Raw genomic sequence first — 19,928 nt, 5'->3', positions numbered from 1 at the left:
GTTTGAAGTGTGATTGTCAATGGATGAGATGGGAGAGGAGGTGGATTTCAGAGGTGCAACTAGATAGAGAGTAAGAGACTAAGGATTTGTGGTGGTTAAGGATATCAAAAAGATATTGACTTCATGAAATATAGCACTCCTACCATAGATAAAGACTTTTTGTGGTCAATATTGACTAGAAAGGCTATTCATCCAAATATCCGGAGATGTGATAAGCCAAGAGGGTGGCCAAATCATAATTCAAGGGAGTATGATTGTGAAAGGAAGTAGAATACAACCTATTTTGGGGATAAGTTGCAATGGCAATGGCTTCTTCCCAATACTCTTTCTTTAAGATGTGCCATTGATAGTGTAGCTCTTATTGCTGCATTTAACAAATTGCAATTATTTTGTTAAGCAACTCCATTTTGTTGTTATCACGTGTTAGAAGGACTTGCTTGAGATGTCGCATCAAACACACACTATGCACACAAGAAGAAGCTCACTCAAGAACACAAGAAGAGAGATAGAGGCCAAAATATTTTCTTGTTGGTTTCTTATTCTTCTTTTCAAACACAATACAATGTACACACAAAGTATAGATAAGATACAACATAAAGAAAAGCGGCCTACTAAGTCAAACAATGCATAACTGACTATCTTACCTAGTGCTATAACTATGTCAACTAGTAGGTGCAACAAGCTAAATATAACGAGTGATAAGTTAGTGGCTATGTGTGGGTCATAATGGCCACCAATGTGCTAAATGTGGGCGTGCGAACCCATCTAACCAGGCGGTCCATCATCAATGTCCGCACATGTTGGGCTTGCCATCTCAACACTCCTCCTCGAGCTCAATTGTATCTCTACAACTCCAAGTAACCTTTGAAACTTCCAAAGCTTATCTACACCCAATGCATTTGTGAATATATTAGCTATTTGTCCTTGTGTGCTCATATATACCAGGTCATCTTCAAGCAAACACTTCCACCTCACATGCAACACATGGCACCAATGAAGCCTTTGTAGCCTTGTTGCCAGGTATGCCTTGGTTGCCGCCTTAGTTGTAAGCAACAGGATGCCATTGCGCAATTCGCTGTGTGACAATCATGCTGTTATGAGGCCAATGCAGCAGAAATCTTCATATTTGGCATCAAAATCAGCAATGTAGTATCAAAAGATATTGGCTTGATTCTTGATGTTGTTGTTGCTTGATGTTTGATTCCTCTTGCTGATTTGGAGTGATGCTTTGCTGGAAACTAAGTAAGAACTCATATCAGAGTGGCATAAACTGAAGTGGAAGAAGGACTTGAGCTTGGTGTTGGATGCTTGGTCTTGAGGTCTTCAAATCATTCAAAGTCTCCCCTCCTTGCTGGTTTGATGGGTGAATCTTACTGTGAACTTCAATGCTCAGTTAGATCATAGTGGTAGGGCCTTCAGCGTGCTGGAAGGAGTTGGAAAATGGAGTGAAAAAGAGCTTGAAGCAAAATGGCTATGAAGTCTTTAAGGTTTCTAACAGACCTGATTGGTTTTTTGGTCTCAATAGTCTATAGAGGCAATCATTTGATGAATCCTTTGATGGGGAAAGAGCTCATAAGCCAACCTTCAATTGCACTACGGTTGCAGGGAAGATCACGGCCTGTGCACACAGCAACAACAATACGTCTAGAGGAAGAGCAGATCTGAACAATGAAGACAAATTTTAGCAATGTTGCCGACTTACACAGGAGATCATGTTGAGCTGTAAAGTGGTACAGAGAAGCGCCTTGAGGTGTAGAGGATATGTCTGCAAGAAAGAGTCAATAGATATTTCCTTGTTTGCTCTTCTTCAAGTAGACATGGAGAAAAACCATGTCTCCTTTCTTGAATATTTGCTATTGCCTTCCTAGGTTAACATAGGCTTTTTATGGATCGTTGGTTGCTTGTATATCTTGTCTCATGCCTTAACTTATTCATCTATTTCTTCCAAAATATTCTTAGAGGCTTCCACCTTTAGGGCAAGATCTGAAAACTTGAGCAATGTGAGACAATCTATCCCATATAAAGCTTGAAAAGGGGTCGTCTTGATGCTTTAATGTAAACAACATCATGTGTTGAGTTTTCAACAAGTATTGAATTTATTAAGAATGAAGCCTATGTGTACAACTTGTTAAGAAAAAATAAAGCTTCACACCTCATATAAACACAAAAGAAATTTGAAATCTTTGACTTAAGTCTTCACGTCTAAGCAAAGGAAAATTTTTGCATATCAAAAAAGTCAAAAAAGGATTCAAAAAGTGCCATGAATCATGTAGTAGGGGGACTTGCTTGAGATGTTGCACTAAACGCACACCATACACACAAGAGTAAGCTCACTCAAGAACACAAGAAGAGAGATGGCGGCCAAAATATTTTCTTGCTAGTTTCGTCTTCTTCTTTCAACACAATACAATATACACAAGGTATAGATAAGATACAACATAAAGACAAGCGGCCTACTGTAACGTGTCCACTTGATATCTTCAGGACACGTCTTAGCAGTCCATCGGAAAGGACATCTAGAAAGCTCCGCCCTGCACTCCCATGGAATGTTACGGGGTTTGTGATCTAGGACTTTCCGCGTCTGCCACGTAGCGGAAGTATTCCGGTCGTTCCCACATAGGACCGACCTAATTTAGGGTTTTCTTATTGGTCATTTCTTAATGGCAACTAGCGTCAGACCCAAGCGAACTACTTTACGCATAAATGCTAGGCCCGAAGCGGATTCACGCTGCACTTGGTTCAAGGAGAATGGGAAACGAGAGGGATGCAAAGCTCAATCTCTCTGCCATAAGGCATTGTCCCATTCCGTTCCCCTAAAACAACATAAATCGGGATCAATCATAACTCTAGGTCAACGCTTTCGTTGTTCGTGTTCTTTGACGATCTTCCTGCTGTCCATCGTGATTTGAGAAAAGTTCCCGGCCAACCGGGACCACCCATCCGTAGGACGGACCTATGGCCCATCCTCCGCACTTTCCTCGGGTTGTTTTAGTTATTTAATTACCTAACACATTAGTTGGACATGTAACAATCAGCTTCTTTAATTAACCCGTTAGGCAAATTCCAAGAAATTCACTAGGAATTAATACGTAACCTAATCATACATATTGCTAAAACTAAAACTCCTATACCCTAAATACTTGCCCACATTCACTGAATGTAGGGACAGTGAAACATATTTGGAAAGTGATCTAGGGTTTGTACTTAAGAATCTTATGAGATGAATCTTGGAACCCTAGGACTGATGACGTCGGCCTAATGTAATCAGGAACAGATTATTTCATGACTCCATTCAATGAGTAGTATAGTCTCATAGTTCGATGCGATGCTTGTGCAACAAGTGCAGAGTCGTATGGTCTTGTGATTGGATCACAAGGGAATGGCCAATTCTCGCAATGAGGTTGTAGGTCCTTATGCAAGTTATCTTGCAAAAGGATGAATAATCATCCTAATATAGTATCTTTCTTGAGTAAAGATAATTGTTTGGAAGCAAAAGACTAGCCGATAAACTAAAATAATCTATGAACTTAAAGATTTGACCAAGTCGGGTTAGTAGGGTACGACCTAACCCAGGATATAAGGGATCTTGCTAAGTCGCAAGTCATCCCGGATCGAGTGATGGACGCATTCGAAAGGAAGGATTCATTTCTTAGTAGTTTGCCAACAAAAACAACCAATGGAAATGTTTGTGCTTGTTACAGATTTAAGAGCACTGTTTGGCTTTGTTTGATCAATGAATTAAAAGATAAATAGATATCTAATACTTCAGATTGAAGGCCTGAAGGGAGAGGCAGCTTCAATTACCCCTGACTCCCTGCCTGACCCTAACCAAGGAGGTTGTTAACCGTGCCGGGAAAGTGGACAGAACCCGCCGCGAGAGGTCTCTCCGTGGAGCGCTACTTGGAGCATGAGGACGCTTTGGTGCCAGGGGGCTCTGGCCATAAATCCCTCGCCTTCCGGGCCCTGCACAAGAGGCTAACGTGACTCGAGATTGGATCTCGAGGCCCGCATACTAGTCTACGGGCGGAAACTTGGATTAGTGATCCCATTCCAAACGAGTACTCCGCGGTTTAGGTGTTTAGGTTTATGCCAATTTGTTTAACTCTTGAAGATAGTTACGTTATCATTTCATAAACACATGACTCGTTGTCTATGCATAAATTGATTTTTTCAACCCTAACTTATCGATTTAAGGTCAAGCATAGGTTAGGTTAATTCCAACTAATCTTCCTATAACTTTGCGAACAAAATTCATGCTAAACAAGTAACCTTTTACTTGATAATTTATGCAGTTGACAAATGATAATTGCCTAGAGTTATGCATCGTAAGAATCATTTCATGCCTTGCACTTTCCTAAGGATTCCTAGCACTTTCCATGATGATTTATTGCGAATAGGATATGGGTTAATAATGCGATATGCAGTTTATACTTCCATGCTTAAACGAAGTATACTATTTTAATGGACATTAATCTAATTTTAATTCATTGCAATGCATAAAGCTATTTGCTAGAAATGCATTTATTCTTCCTTTATTTTGTTTGTTTTATTGAAAATATTAATGACTAAATTCCTCTGTCGTGAGCATTTAGGACAAAAATGTATCCTATTTCCAACAACTATCCTTGCATGATTGAATTACAACAATACCAAATAAAAATTAGGAAGGAAAACCTGGGCTTGGGGTGAGATGTCCAGGTGGATGCTAGGAGATGATCCTCCTGCGGTTGCGCCTTGGGTTTTCTCAGGAAGCACCGTGAATGCGGCTTATTCGACTTGGATGCAGATTTATGACTTGGCCGTCTCCTTTCCATGCATAGCTCTCCTTTGTGACAACTTGCACCGTCTTTCGGAAATGGTTTCTAGAAGGTTTCCTCCTATGAACTTGATTGGGGATTTCCTATAGGAAGGGCCTTTAAAACCTCGGCTTAAAATGTGGGCAAAAGGCCTTGATCTCAATGGGGTAACAGGCTTTTAAACCCCACTTGAGAGGGCAATACGAGGGCTCACGGAAAATGGCTTTGGATCCTGGGGCTGGGTGGAAAAGAAAGGGGGAAAAAGGATGTGTAAGACCTTCAAGAGGTTATTTTGTGTGAGAAGGGGAAAGGCCTTAAAAGAGGCACATGAGGGAATTTTATATGGGGGAAATAAGGGTTAAAGATACCGTATGAAGACCCTTTTAGGAAATTTGGGGGGAAAGGGCTTATAGAGCCTTAGGAGGAAATTCGAGGGGGGGGGATAGTCCTAAAAAGCCATAGGAAGGGGGGCTTCTTAGGAGCTATAGAAGCTTCCTAAGAAGCTTCTGGTGCTGTGGAAACCCACGTGGCAGAGGAAGGTGGTAGATGGTGACGTGGCCATGGTCAGGCGGACTGCAGCGACAACTTCCCTCCCCTCGACAAATTCTGCAACGCCATCAGCCTCCTCTTTCCTCCTCACGGCAGTTTGGCGGCGTTGCTTCACGGCAGCGGGACCTCTCTTCTCTCCCTTACACATTCAGAATGGCGTTCAGCTTCATGGCGGCCCTCTCTTTCCTCTCAGAGCTTCACTCTCTGTGCAGAGCCTTTTCCTCCCCTTTCCTTTCACCCCCCCTAGTTTATATAGGTAGGGGGAGGGAATCCTCCCTCCCCTGCGTGGGCACGCCATGGCGATTTGTTGCCAACGAGCTCCACCGAGGAGCTTTTACATGCATTCTATTCCCCTCCCCCTCCAGCACGACAGTTGGTTGGGGGGGATAAGGAAAAAGAAATTTTCCATTATCCTAGTAGATTATCAAAATGCAATATTATTATCCCCACTACTTATAAAAGGGGGGGTTCACGCGTGATTTGTAGTGTTCAGTAGTATGCTACATTCTCTCCCCCTTGGAGGAACCGAGATGTCCTCATCTCGAGATAAACTCGGGATTTTGATAGTTGAGAGTGCCTTCATCTATCCAAGTGGCATCCTCTTCGGGATAATCTTTCCACTGGATGAGGCCTTCTCTCAAGGTTCTGGATCTCAATTATCTCTCCCTAACATCTAAGATCCTGTCAGGCCTTAGTTCAAGGACTCCTTGACTAGGCATTACAACTTGTTGGTTGTCAAGTACATGGTTAGGATTAGATACATACTTCTTCAATAGGCTGATATGGAATACATTGTGAACCTTTAGGTTCTCAGGGAGTTGCAGTTTATAAGCATTAGGTCCTAGGCATTTGAGGATCTTGTAAGGTCCACAATACCTGGGACTTAGCTTCTTGCAATCTCCTAAGGGTAGGCCTTTTGTCTATCCTTGGCAGCTTGGATGTCCTGTCTTATTGACTTTATTTGGTCATCCATCTCTTCCAACATCTGCCTTGAAGCTTCAACCCTTAAGGTTGGATCTGAGAAGTTTAGGGGACTTTGATAGTCATGACCATACAATGCTTGGAAAGGGGTCATCTGAATGCTTTGTTGGTAAGAAGCATTGTAGGCAAATTCAACTAAAGGCAAGTATTGAATCCACCTCTTCGGCTCCCGACAGCAGTATGCCCTAAGCATATCCTCGATGACTTGATTTATTCACTCTATTTGGCCATCCGTTTGGGGATGGTAAGCGGTGCTAAAGCAGAGTTGAGTCCCAATGGCTTCAAAGATAGCTCTCCAGAAGTGTGATGTGAAGAGAGAATCACGATCACTAATGATTCTTCTTGGTAGCCCATGTAGCTTGAATATCTCCTTGATAAACAATATTGCAATGTCTGAGGCTTTATAGTTTGTCTTTACTAGAATAAGGTGTGCAACCTTAGTAAGCATGTCAACCACAACCATGATGGAGTTGTATCCTCCTTGAACTTGGGGTAGGCCAACAACAAAGTCCATACTGATAAATTCCCATTTCATTTGGGGGATGTCAAGCGGTTGCAGCTTCCCTGGCATCTTGACATGTTCGGCTTTGATACGTTGGCAAGACAAACACTCGGTGACATACTTGAGAACGTCACCTTTGAGCCTCTCCCAATGGTAGCTCTTCCTAACTGCATTGAGAGTCTTGGCATAGCCAAGATGTCTCGGGAAAGGGGAATCATGAGCTTCCCACAATATCTTCTGCTTAAGTGACTGGCTTGCTGGTATACACAGCCTTGTTCTATAGTAGACAAGTCCACTATTGATAGAAAATTCATGATACTTAGCCTGGAGCTTTTGGTTCTGATCCTTGATAGAGATCTCCCTTAGCATTGTTTGGTAGGCCGGATCATGGCATGCATCCTCTCTAGCTAACTAAGTATTGGATTGTTTGGCATAGATACTTTTGTAGCTAGGGATCTAGCTGTTGATGGGTTCTGCAAGATTAGGGAATTAAGGAATGCCTTGCGACTGAGTGCATCAGCAACTACATTCTCTTTCCCTGGTCGGTACTTGATTTCAAAGTCATACTCCTCCAGTACTTCAATCCACCGACGTTGCCTCATGTTGAGCTCGTTCTGGGTAAAGATCCACTTGAGACTCTTATGGTCAATTACTAGTGTAAACTTGTTACCCAATAGGTAGTGTCTCCAAAGCTTTAGAGCATGGATGACAGCTAGTAATTCCAGATCATGCGTAGGATAATTCTTCTCATGACTCTTCAATTTCCTTGAAGAGTATGCTACAGGGTGATCTTCCTGCATGAGCATACAACCTAAGGCGAGTGTGCTAGCATCAGTTACTACCTCGAACTCCATATTGAGGTCTGGAAGTTTTAGGATAGGTGCTGATACCAAACTTTGCTTCAATCTGTTGAAGCTATTTTGTTCAGGAGTTGACCATGCAATGGAAGTTTGCTTCTTCAGTAAGTCTGTCAGAGGTGCTGCAATCAAAGCATAGTTTTTGATGAAGACTCTATACCATCCTGTCAATCTAAGAAAGCTGTGTATTTCTTTGATAGATGTTGGTATTGGCCATTCAAGCACATCTCTGACCTTGGCTGGGTCCACTGAGATTCCTTCTGCTGATATTATGAATCCCAGATATTCAATTTGACGTTTGAAGAATGCATACTTCTTTATCTTAGCATACAACTTATGTGACCTCATTGTCTCAAGGACAATCCGAAGTTGGGGTTCATGATCTTCTTCCTGTTTAGAATAGACTAAAGTGTCGTCGAAGAAGACGAGGATGAAGTCATCAAGATATGGCCTAAAGATATCCTGCATTAACCTGTTGAAGGTGATAGGTGCATTCGTAAGTCCGAATGACATAACTAGGAACTCAAAGTGCCCATATCTTGTATTGAAGGTCGTCTTGGGGATATCTTCTTTCTTGATCCTTATCTGATAGTAACCCGACCTGAGATCAATCTTGGAGAAGATCTTTGCACCCTGAAGACGATCAAGAAGCTCATCTATTCTAGGAATAGGGTACTTGTTCTTGACAGTCGATTGATTCAGCCCTCTGTAATCAATACATAGCCGAAGCGTTCCATCTTTCTTTTTCTGGAACAGGTACTGGAGCTCCCCACGGTGAACTGCTAGGCCAGATGTAGCCCTGATCTAGCAGTTGCTTGGGTTGTTCCTTCAGCTCAATTGCTTCTGGTATGGACATTCTATAAGGTCTCTTTGCAATTGGCGTAGCTCCTGGTACTAACTTAATCTCATGATCCACTTCTCTTTGAGGCGGGAGCTCTATCAACTCTTCAGGAAATACGCCCGCGAATTCCTTTAGCCAGGAAGGTCCTTCACTAGACTCTTGCTTCTGATCTAACTTGTTGAGCTTAATTAAGTAGACATGTAATCCTTTTTTGACTCCTTTTATGATCCGAGATGCTTTGGCCAATTGAATTTTTGGCACTCCAGCCTCACCTTGAGTTGTGACTAATTCCCTTTTAGAGTTCCAAAAGGAAACTTGACCCTTTCCACAATGAATGTGGGCGTCCTTAGGCTTAAGCCAATCCATTCTGAGTAGACACTCATGGATACCTAAATTCATGACTCTGAATTTAACCGAAGTCTTCTTTCCTCCCAGAAAGAATTCCACCTTAGCAGTTTGCCTGGTATAAGTAACCTCATGACCATTTGCCAATTCCACAAGCAAGGTAGGTGCCTTTACTGTGGCTATTCCTAATCTTTTTGCACAAGCTGGTGAGATAAAGGAATGTGTACTGCCACAGTCAATCAAGGTCTTGAAACTTTTACCGTGATAGTCCGACGGTGTCTGAATCACCGAGAATTGGCGATTCGGGCCTTTCTTGTGTAGAGTGGCATGGACTGTCGCCCTTTCGAATTCTGCTTCCATGGTCGGATCTTCTTCTTCTTATTCTTCGCACATTTGCCTATTGGCAACGCAGGCGGTTCTTCCTCTGCCTCAGGTAGCGGCTCCTTGACCATGGCTCGTTCCTTGGAAAGGTGCTTGGTGATGTCCTCCTCCAAGTTTGGGACATTGTCTCTTGAAATGACTGGGCTCGTTGCAGTGGAAACAACAGAGGTTTGAGCCATTGCTTTGAGTAGGAACAAAGTTGTTGACGTTATTAGTCCTTGCTTTCTTTCTTTGTCCCTGATTATGATCTTGAACTCTCTTCATTTGAGGTCTGAATGCTCCTCTGTTTGGGTCATTATAAGATCAAGTTTTGTTACCCCTTGGTCTAGACTGTACCTCCTGAATTATGGGCGTAGCTCGAATGAGTGAGTCCTGAAGATCTGATGGATGCATAGATTCGAGACGGGTGTTTACTAGTGGATTTAAACCAGGACAAAATTTGGACACCTGCTGTGTCATGTCCATCTGTGGTGCATACTTTAAAAGTGAGACGAATTTAGAGTAGTATGCGTCAAGAGTGAGCCCCAGCTGTTTTAGCTCGTAGAACTCATTCATTTTCTGTGTGCGATATGCAGGTGGTAGGTATCTTCCTTGCACGGCTTTCTTCAGCTTCTCCTAGGTAACGGATCCCTCCGCGATCCCTTGATCCCTGCACCATTGCTTCCACCAAAGCCTGGCTTTGCCGGTGAGCTTTAGCTTGGCAAGCATAGCCTGATTGGCGGGTGCAGTACCGACTGCTTTGAAGTAACCCTCCATGGATTCAATCCAAATTTCAGCATTAGCTTGGACGGACCTGCCTCTCCCGTCAAACTCGGGCGGCTTAATCTGCTTGAGAAGAAACTTCTTCTCTTGGATTACAGCAGTACTTGATGTAGGAGGCGAACTAGGAACCTGTACCTGGAGTTGTGCCTGGATAAAGGTTTCTTAACATTATTATACGATAATCGTTATTGATTTATATTACATCTTCAATTCTGCTATCATGCAAGCAATGTAGCTACTTAACTTTTTATCAATTCTCATGCACAATCAGACATTGATAAAAATAAGTCTTATTTGTATTTATATGGGCATAGCCCTTTCGGAATATAACATTTCTTGCGATGATAAGCCAACTATTACATTTAGTTTGGGGAGAACAATGTTGTATTACATTTATCTACAGGAGCTGTATAATAGTATGGTTTCGGGTCATGGATCTTCAGGAATCGGTAAGTCATTGGAAGTTCAGGGTATTCTTTCCTTTGGAACCCATTCTTGTCATGGCACCCCAACACTTTAATCTTGTCGACGGGGATTACACGGGTTACTTTCTCATATACATATGAGTTCATCTCAACCCTTCGACCTCGAATATGTAAAACTGAGTTTACGTGAGCTTCCACAAAAATGAATAGCTTCACGACTTTCAGGTGTTCCAACCACGATCCTTTTTAGGTTGGTTTGTAGATAAGCAAACCGGTGGGCGGCTATATAGTAGATTCCTGAGTCACTCGTCCATCTTTGTTCCATGTACAAAGGTGATGGATTATAGATTTGCTCCAGGATGTTCATCATCTCAACCCTTTGTCGATAATGCGGAGAATGCATTGCAGTCATAAACACGACTCGAAATACTAAGAACTTGTTCCATGCTTTGTAATTCTGCAAGACAGCATTGAAAGTAAGGAAATGTTTGGATAGCAACATTTGCTTTACTTTATCTTATTAAGATTTCATAAAAACAATTCCGTTGTTGGTTGGCTATGATACCAACTGTAACGTGTCCACCTGTTATCTTCAAGACACGTCTTAGCAGTCCATCGAAAAGGACATCTAGAAAGCTCCGCCCTGCACTCCCATGGAATGTTACAGGGTTTGCGATCTAGGACTTTCCGCGTCTGCCATGTAGCGGAAGTATTCCGGCTGTTCCCACTTAGAACCGACCTAATTTAGGGTTTTCTTATTGGTCATTTCCTAATGGCAACTAGCGTCGGACCCAAGCGAACTACTTTACGCAGAAACGCCAGGCCCGAAGTAGATTCACGCTGCACTTGGTTCAAGGAGAATGGGAAACGAGAGGGATACAAAGCTCAATCTCTCTGCCATAAGGCATAGTCTCATTTTGTTCCCCTAAAACAGCGTAAATCGAGATCAATCATAAGTCTACGTCAATGCTTTCGTTGTTCGTGTTCTTTGACGATCTTCCTGCTGTCCATCATGATTTGAGAAAAGTTCCCGACCAACCGGGACCACCCATTCATAGGACGGACCTATGGCCCATCCTCCACACTTTCCTCGGGTTGTTTTAGTTATTTAATTACCTAATACATTAGTTGGACATGTAACAATCAGCTTCTTTAATTAGCCCGTTAGGCACTGGTTCTTTCATGTAATCATATCACTTGACATAGAAAAACAATATCAGACAAGTTCCTTATTAACAGGTTATCATATTTATCTTTGAAATACAAAAAGTCCAGCCGGTAGGCTTATCCACAATCCGCCCGAAGGCTATCCAGCAATCCACACGGATCATTAATCCAAGTTTTCGCCCATAGACTAGTATGCGGGCCTCGAGATCCAATCCCGAGTCACATTAGCCTCTTGTGCAAGGCCCAGAAGGCGAGGGATTTACGGCCAGAGCCCCCTGGCAGCCAAGCTTCCTCCTGCTCCAAGTAGCGCTCCACAGAGAGACCTCTCGCGGCGGGTTCGGTCCACTTTCCCAGCGTGGTTAACAACCCCCTTGGTTAGGGTCAGGCAGGCAGTCGGGGGTAATTCAAGCTGCCTCTCCCTTCAGGCCTTCAACCTGAAGTATTAGATATCCATTTATCTTTCAATTCATTGATCAAACAAAGCCAAACAGTGCTCTTAAATCTGTAACAAGCACAAACATTTGCATTGGTCGTTTTTGTTGGCAAACTACTAAGAAATGAATCCTTCCTTTCGAATGCGTCCAGCACTCGATCCGGGATGACTTGCGACTTGGCAAGATCCCTTATATCCTGGGTTAGGTCGTACCCTACTAACCCGACTTGGTCAAACCTTAAGTTCATAGATTATTTCAGTTTATCGGCTGGTCTTTTGCTTCCAAACAATTATCTTTACTCAAGAAAGATACTATATTAGGATGATTATTCATCCTCTTGCAAGATAACTTGCATAAGGACCTGCCAACCTCATTGCGAGAATTGGCCATTCCCTTGTGATCCAATCACAAGACCATACGACTCCGCACTTATTGCACAAGCATCGCATCGAACTATGAGACTATACTACTCATTGAATGGAGTCACGAAATAATCTATTCTTGATTACATTAGGCCGACGTCGTCAGTCCTAGGGTTCCAAGATCCATCTCATAAGATTCTTAAGTACAAACCCTAGATCACTTTCCAAATATGTTTCACTGTCCCTACATTTGGTGAATGTGGGCAAGTATTTAGGGTATAGAAGTTTTAGTTTTAGCAATATGTACGATTAGGTTACGTATTAAGTCCTAGTGAATTTCTTGGAATTTAACTCATTCCAAACGAGTACTCCGCGGTTTAGGTGTTTAGGTTTATTCCAATTTGTTTAACTCTTGAAGATAGTTATGTTATCATTTCATAAACACATGACTCGTTGTCTATGCGTAAATTGATTTTTTCAACCCTAACTTATCGATTTAAGGTTAGGCATAGGTTAGATTAATTCCAACTAATCTTCCTATAACTTTGCGAACAAAATTCATGCTAAACAAGCAACCTTTTACTTGATAATTTATGCAGTTGACAAACGATAATTGCCTAGAGTTATGCATCGTAAGAATCATTTCATGCCTTGCACTTTCCTAAGGATTCCTAGCACTTTCCATGATGATTTATTGCGAGGAGGATATGGGTTAATAATGCGATATACAGTTTATACTTCCATGCTTAAACAAAGTATACTATTTTAATGGACATTAATCTAACTTTAATTCATTGCAATGCATAAAGCTATTTGCTAGAAATGCATTTATTCTTCCTTTATTTTTCTTGTTGTATTGAAAATATTAATGACTAAATTCCTCCATCATGAGCATTTAGGACAAAAATGTATCCTATTTCCAATACAATTATCCTTGCATGATTGAATTACAACAATACTAAATACAAATTAGGAAGGAAAACCTCGGCTTGGGGTGAGATGTCCACATGGATGTTAGGAGACGATCCTCCTGCGGTTGCGCCTTGGGTTTTCTTAGGAGGCATTGCGAATGCGGCGTATCCGACTTGGATACAGATTTATGACTTGGTCGTCTCCTTTCCACGCGTAGCTCCCCTTTGTGACAGCTTGCACCGTCTTTCGAAAATGGTTTCTAGAAGGTTTCCTCCTACGAACTTGAGTGGGGATTTCCTACAGGAAGGGTCTTTAAAACCCCGGCTTAAAAAGTGGGCAAAAGGCCTTGATCTCAATGGGGTAACGGGCTTTTAAACCCCACTTGAGAGGGCAATACGAGGGCTCACAGAAAATGGCTTTGGATCCTGAGGCTGGGTGGAAAAGAAAGGGGGAAAAAGGGTGTGTAAGACCTTCAAGAGGTTATTTTGTGTGAGAAGGGGAAAGGCCTTAAAAGAGGCACATGAGGGAATTTTATATGGGGGAAATAAGGGTTAAAGATACCGTATGAAGACCCTTTTAGGAAATTTGGGGGGAAAGGGCTTATAGAGCCTTAGGAGGAAATTCGAGGGGGGGGGGGGGGGGGGGGGATAGTCCTAAAAAGCCATAGGAAGGGGGGCTTCTTAGGAGCTATAGAAGCTTTCTAAGAAGCTTCTGGTGCTGTGGAAACCCACGTGGCAGAGGAAGGTGGTAGATGGTGATGTGGCCATGGTCAGGCGGACTGCACCGGCAACTTCCCTCCCCTCGACAAATTCTGCAATGCCATCAGCCTCCTCTTTCCTCCTCACGGCAGTTTGGCGGCGTTGCTTCACGGCAGCGGGACCTCTCTTCTCTCCCTTACGCATTCAGAATGGTGTTCGGCTTCATGGCGGCCCTCTCTTTCCTCTCAGATCTTCACTCTCTGTACAGAGCCTTTTCCTCCCCTTTCCTTGCACCCCCCCCCAAGTTTATATAGGTAGGGGGAGGGAATCCTCCCTCCCCTGCATGGCCCCGCCATGGCGATTTGTTGCCAGCGAGCTCCACCAAGGAGCTTTTACATGCATTCTATTCCCCTACCCCCTCCAGCATGACAGTCGGCTGGGGGGGATAGGGAATTTTTTTTTTGCCATTATCCTACTAGATTATCAAAATGCAATATTATTATCCCCACTACTTATAAAAGGGGGGGGTGTTCATGCGCGATTTGTAGTGTTCGGTAGTATGTTACACCTACTAGGTCAAATAGTGCATAACTAACTATACTAATCAACTGGCAGTATAACTATGCCAGTTGTAGATAGGTGTAACAAATATAATAAGTGATAAGCCAATGGCTATGTGTGGATCATAATGACCCTTGATATTCTAAGTGTAGATATGTGTATCCATCTAACTAGCCAATCCATCATCAATATCCACACATGTTGAGCTTGCCATGTCAAACCCCCCCTTCCCCCCCCCCCCCCCCCCCCCCACCAAAGCTCAATTGTATGATCTTGTGTGCTGACATATACCAAGTCAATCTCTCCTGCAAGTACCTTCACTCACGAAGTAGTAATATACCTCAATGTGTTTTGTTTTAGCATGGAATTTGGGTTTCTAGATAATTATATGCTACTCATGTTGTCAAAGTGAATGACAACCAGATCATTTTCCTACACATCCAAATCACCCAATAACTTTTGCAGTTGTACCATCTCACATGCTGCCATAGCAGCACCTTTGTACTCAGGAAAGTAACTATATGTTGCTTTTTGCTACTCTATGTAACTGTTGTACTACCAATGGAAAACATGAACCCATTGTTAGATCTTCTATCAAAAATATGCTACCAGCCCAATCTGTATCTATGTATCCAAATACATGTATATCCTTACCTACCTCATAAAGAAGTCCATAGTGCAAAGTGAAATTCACATACCTAAATATGTATTTGTGTGCATTCAAATTAGGCTCTTTAGCATTTGCATAAACTAAATGGCAAGGTCAATAGCATACCTCAAGTTTGGCCTTGTGATAGTCATATAAATCAAACTCCCTACTATCCTCCTGAACATAGTAGGGTCTTCTATCTCATCCCTAGCATTAACACTCAACTTTACATTTTGCTCCAATGGTACTGAAAGAGGCTTACATGCTATCATACTATACTTGGACAACATATCCAAGTCGTACTGCCTTTGGAACAATCATATCCTATCATTGCATCTAATCATCTCATTACCAAGAAAGTACCCTAGCTCACCCAAATCCTTCATCTCAAACTTCTTCTTCAAAAGGTCCTTGACTTTGGCAATCTCACTATCACAATCACATGTAATAATCAAGTCATCTACATAGATAACTATGATGACTAAATCTACATCTCCCTTTCTCACATAAAGTGAGTGATTAGCATTAGAAACATAAAAGCCAATGCTGACAAGATACTCTCCAATCTTGTTAGACCATAGTCTATGTGCTTGCTTGAGCTTATAGAGCACCTTCTTTAACCTACACACATATGTGGAATGCTTTTGAATCCTCATAATATGATGGTTGCTCTATATATACCTCTTCTTGCAATTTACCATGCAAGAAGGTATTATTTACATCCATTTTCTACAAACTCCAACCTTTGGCTACTACCAAAGCAATCACATATCTAAGAATTGCCATCCTGGCAACTGGATTGAATGTCTCTTCATAATCTATGCCAAATGTTTGAGCATAGCCTTTGCAACTAGTTTATAAGACCTGCTAACAAAACCATCCACATTATGCTTATTTTTATAGATCTACTTATAGCCAATAGCTTGCTCACCCTTAGGCAATGGAACTAGATCCCAAGTCTTATTGGCTTCTAATGTAGCCACCTTCTCATCCATTGCTACATCCCAATGAGCATGACCAACAGTATCCTCAAAACGAGTGTGCTCAACATCCTCAAACACCTTTGGGATGTAAGCATAATGGTAAGCTGCATGATCTTCAAAGTTAAATCTTTTAATAAGATATCTGGCATTGCTAGACTTGCATAACACTGGATCACTCACAGTGGATCCTTTACAATACCATGTGCTCTCTATACACCTAGTGTCCTTACTGAAAGAATACCAAGCTCATCATTCAAACTCTAGTGAAATCTTCATCAAACACCTTTGGGATGTAAGCATAATGGTAAGCTGCATAATCTTCAAAGCTAAATCTTTTAATAAGATATATGGCATTGCTAGACGTGCATAACACTGAATCACTCAGTAGATCCTTTACATTACCATGCGCTCTCTATACACCTAGTGTCCTTACTGAAAGAATACCAAGCTCATCATTCAAACTCTTTGAACCAGTGGAATCTTCATCAAACCCCAAATGACTAGAAAATCTATCAATACCATCTACCACTTTCTTCTTTCCTTTGTCTTTACGTGCAACACTTGTAGATGCACCAAAAGATGTGGAGTCTCTTCTTAGTCTCCCAGACCAAGGGCTAATTGTAGGTGTAGTCCTAAATTATTTTTTTGGTCCACTAAGGCTCCGTGATTCTTGCTTTTCTTTTTGTACATAACTATTATGATCATCATCATCATCCAATGCGTCACCACTAGATATATACCAACTACTCATCTCATAGAAAATAACAGCCTTGCTCACTCTAAACTCACTTGTGATAGGATTATAATAGTGATACCCTTTACATTCTAAAAAGTATCCAATGAAAATACATTTTCCATCCTTTCAATCAAGCTTCTTTCATAGCTCGTCTAGCAAATGAATATATGCATTTCAACCAAGCACTTTCAAGTATGATACATCGGGCTTCTTGCCTATAAAGCATCCTTCTGTTGAGAAATGTGCAATCACATCCACTATAGCCTCTTTGTAAGGAATAACAAGGCAAATAATCACATTGAAAATTAGTCCTTAGACTAGGTCATATATGCATGGTTTATTAAAACCATAGTTGGTGAATACCATGGTCCCTTTTCACCTTTTTCTTCCTACTAATACCACAGTACTGTAAGCCTATAAAAGGCACTCATCCCCAACTCATTTCATCTATCATTCTCATCTAGTTGTACTTGCATTATGCTTGGATAATATCAGTTGTTCTCCTTTGTCATTAATTATGCCTCATTATGATTGTCTATCTGCGCATCAGTGATCCACCTTAGCATGCATCTTCAATATTTTAACATGGTATTAGAGCGGGTTCCAAGCTAATGAGTCATTAGGTCACTAATTAGGTCATTTTAGTTTGAATTTTTGGCTCCCTCCACTTTCCCATGAATCTCTCACCTACCTCCATAGCTACCCACCTTCATTATTGGAGAGCTTGAACCTCTCTTCCTAGGTATTGTTAGCTCGTGCTTTGTGCACAGATCAGATGTTGTATGTGTACGTAGTGAGTGCCAAAAGGTCCCCTAGAACAAAAGAACTCTATTTTTACACAAAAACAAGAGAGAAGACTTGCACGACATGAAGCAAAAGACTAATTGGGTACAATCTCCCCCCATGCCTTGTGTGAGCGCTCCACAAAGCATGTATTTGATATATTATTCATCTCCAAGCTCAAAAATAGCCCAAATTTACAATTAGCACGCTTTAGCTTTTGTGTTTGCTTTTGTCCAACTAAAGTATAAAGCGGTTAGACGCCCAAAGAGTCGGGTTGTGCCTAAATACAATGCCAAATAATAAATATTTAACTCGTATATCCATGCGCATACAAAATAATAAATATATGTCAAGCGCTTCAATAAATAAGCGCGCCAAAATAAATATTGGCATCACGCCTAAGATGCACGCCCATCAAAAATGATAATTTCTTCTAAATAACTTGAATACATGCTATCGCCCAGTGCTTCTCAACGCCACCGCTGCCTACTCTACACATCACTGAAGTATTCACAATTGTTAAAAAAAATAATAAAATTAAACCGACAAAAGCGAATACCTAGCAGTCTTCAACTACAAAATAAATAAACTGGTTAGAACTCAATCTAACCTTAATTTATTACAAGTACGCACTTTAAACTCATAAACATCCATTAATTTAAATATGTATTTTTCGGAATCACCCGCTATGGAATCACCCACTTGCACATTAAATTAACAAGACGCCCGAAAAGGACAGGCATCCCCATTAACTTTTCGCACAAGGAATCCACCTTGTGTATGAGCCTCGGCAATAAATATAATTTTACGGAATCTATCGTAAAACCTCACAGAATCCATAGTGCAATATGACCCCTGGCATCATATGAGCGCCAAAAGGTTCCCAAGAACAAAAGAACTCTACGTTTGCACAAAAATCAAGAGAGAAGACTTGCACGACATGAAGCAAAAGACTAATTGGGTATAATCTCCCCCCATGCCTTGAGCACTCCACAAAGCATGTATTTGATATATTATTCATCTCCAAGCTAAAAAATAGCCCAAATTTACAATTAGCACGCTTTAGCTTTTGTGTTTGCTTTTGTCCAACTAAAGAATAAAGCGGTTGGGCGCCCAAAGAGTCGGGCTGTGCCCAAATACAATATCTAATAACATATATTTAAATCGTGCACCCATGAGCATACAAAATAATAAATATATGTCAAGCGCTTCAATAAATAAGCACGTCAAAATAAATATTGGTGCCACGCCTAAGATGCTCACCCATCAAAAATGATAATTTCTTCTAAATAACTTGAATACATGCTATCGCCCAGTGCTTCCCAATGCCACCGCTGCCTGCTCTACACATCAATTGAAGCATTCACAATTGTTAGAAAAAATAATAAAATTAAAATGACAAAAGTGAATACCTAGCAGTCTTTAGCTACAAAATAAATAAATTGGTTGGAACTCAATCCTAACCTTAATTTATTACGAGTGCGCACTCTAAACTCATAAACGTCCATTAATTTAAATATGTATTTTACAGAATCACCCGCCATGGAATCACCCACTTGCACATTAAATTAACAAGATGCTCGAAAAGGACAGGCATCCCCATTGACTTTTCGCACAAGGAATCCACCTTGTGTATGAGCCCCGGCAATAAATATAATTTTACGGAATCCACCCCCGCAAAACCTCACGGAATCCACCTTGGAATATGCCTCCTGGTATCATTGCTTTCTTTTGAGGAACTCGACTCAGGGCGCTCCTGCCTATCACTTTAACGTGCAACATTGGTGTCTCTCCTCTCCAACATGCGCCTACATATCGATTTCCAAATCTGTGACCTATTCTTACTGTCGATCAATCCGCATGCACAATAATGTCAACAATTTTCATAGGACATTAGAAGCCTACTATCTAATCTACCTCCCCATCAAACCTTATGCCATATAATCACCTCAGTGAGCTACAATAAGCAAATTACTAGTCGCCTACTATCAAAACCCTAAAGAGGGCAACCATAGCCATTAATCTCCAAGCTCATATTTTACTTCATTTTCTCACTTCCTTTGGCTCATGTCACTCAACATCAAGATCAACATCAAGTATATATTATCTCTTGATACTAACTAGTGTTGGTTAACACTAATCTTATTGTGTCCTTTCACACGCTGTCGTATTGCTACGCATCCGAGGTGTGGAATCCACCAAAA

Source organism: Lygodium microphyllum, chromosome 9, assembly GCF_053477565.2.
Source record: "Lygodium microphyllum isolate KBCC chromosome 9, Lygodium_microphyllum_v1.1.10, whole genome shotgun sequence".
NCBI lineage: Eukaryota > Viridiplantae > Streptophyta > Polypodiopsida > Schizaeales > Lygodiaceae > Lygodium > Lygodium microphyllum.
Note: the sequence above shows the minus strand (reverse complement) of the source record.